Below are 1,752 nucleotides of genomic sequence, written 5' to 3' on the forward strand. Positions count from 1 at the left end.
CATCCTTCCCTGCACCCCCATGTAACTCGTATCCCCACATCTTTGTTGCACCCCATATCCAGCCTGTAATCTGGTCACCCCTTCCCCCTTCCACAGCTCCCGCCTTGTACCCCCACATTCGCCCTGTAAACCACTCACCTCCTTCCTTCCTTGTGCCCTTCTTTAACTCGTGCCTCTATGTCCTCCTTGCACCCCGGTGTCCTCCTGCACCTCTAACTTTCCCTCCCACATCCTCCTGCACCTCATATCCAACTTATATCCCTCCCTGTACCCCCACATGCTCTTGCACCCCCGCATCCCTCCTGCACCTCACACCTAACCTGCCTCCCCCTGCATCCCCACAACTTCTGCACCCCATCCAATTTCTGTTCCCTGCACCCTCTCTGAACTCGTCTCCCTGTATCCATGCCTGCACCCCTATCCAACCTGGCTCCCCTTTGGCCCTCTCTGCTCTCCCACTGCCTCTGCAGCCATGCTGCATCTCTCCCTAGCTGTACCCCGAATCGCCTGCATGCCCCCTACACCCCTTTCCGTCCTGCAGTCCCCATCCCTCTTGCATCCTCTCTGCCTGTGCATGCCCAGAACCTGYCTGCCATCCAGCTCTCTGGTCCAGCCCCCTTCCTGCACTTCTAGTGCTCCCCTGGACCTTCCTCTACCATCACATTCCCCAGCATCGTCTGCATCCCTACATGTATCCTGTTCTGCTCCTGCACCCCGTCAGTCCTGCACCCACCACTTTCCTCTAGCACCTCTGTTTCCTGTGTCCCCCTACATCCATCCTGCACCCGGTTGTATCCCTGCACATATCCTTCATCCTCCTGCATCCGTCCTGCGCCCCTAGTGCCTCCACAACCATCATGCACCCCATCCGTTCTGCAGCCTTCTGTATCCCTGCACCATTCCTGCACCCCATCTGTCCTGCATGCATCCTAGTTCCCCTTGCATCTGTCCTGCACCCCTCTGTACCCCTGCATACATCCTGTCTTTCACCCTGCATCATTCTTACACACTCCCTTCCATCCTGCATCCCTTCACCTCCCGCTCACACCTTCTGCATCCATCCTGCACCCCAACGTATGCCCCCACATCCCTCCCCATCTGCACACCTGCTGCACTGCAGGATACAGGCACCTCCTGTATCCCTAGTGTCTCTTTGCACCCCAAACATTTGTCYTGCCCCTCTGTATCTCCCTGCACCCCCATATCACCCCTGTATCCCTTCCAGAGGCCTCCTTGCTCCAGGTCGCTGCTGCACCTCCACACCGCTGCCAAACCTCCACTCCTGCATCTCCCTTGCATCCCCCTAGACACCCCGATCTGCCTGCCCTCTGGGCTCTCTGCACCCTCATGTGCATCTCCTAACTCCTGTGTCGCCCGTGCAACTCTGCACCGCCCATGTCCCCTTGTATCCCGCACACACCTCCTGCACCATGGAACGCTCCTTGTACCCCCTGTTACCTCCTGTACCCCCAGCATTGTGCTCCCAAGCCTCCTGCGCTTCTCTCTGTACCCCCTGTGCTCCTCTATATTGCCCTTCCCCGCTCCACTGTGCCCTCCATGTCCCCACTTCCCCTTGCACCACCAGCCCTGGGCACTTGGCTGCCACCCATATCCCACTGCACACTTGCATTGCCACCATGGGTACCTCAACATCCCCCGGTGCCCCCTGCGCCATGGGCCCTGGGCGCTTACGTGCCCTGTATTCCCCCATGCTGCCAGCCACACACAGTCCTGCAAGCCCCAACACCCCCC

Source organism: Rhea americana, unplaced genomic scaffold (assembly GCF_003343005.1).
Source record: "Rhea americana isolate MKP2758 unplaced genomic scaffold, rheAme1 scaffold_182, whole genome shotgun sequence".
NCBI lineage: Eukaryota > Metazoa > Chordata > Aves > Rheiformes > Rheidae > Rhea > Rhea americana.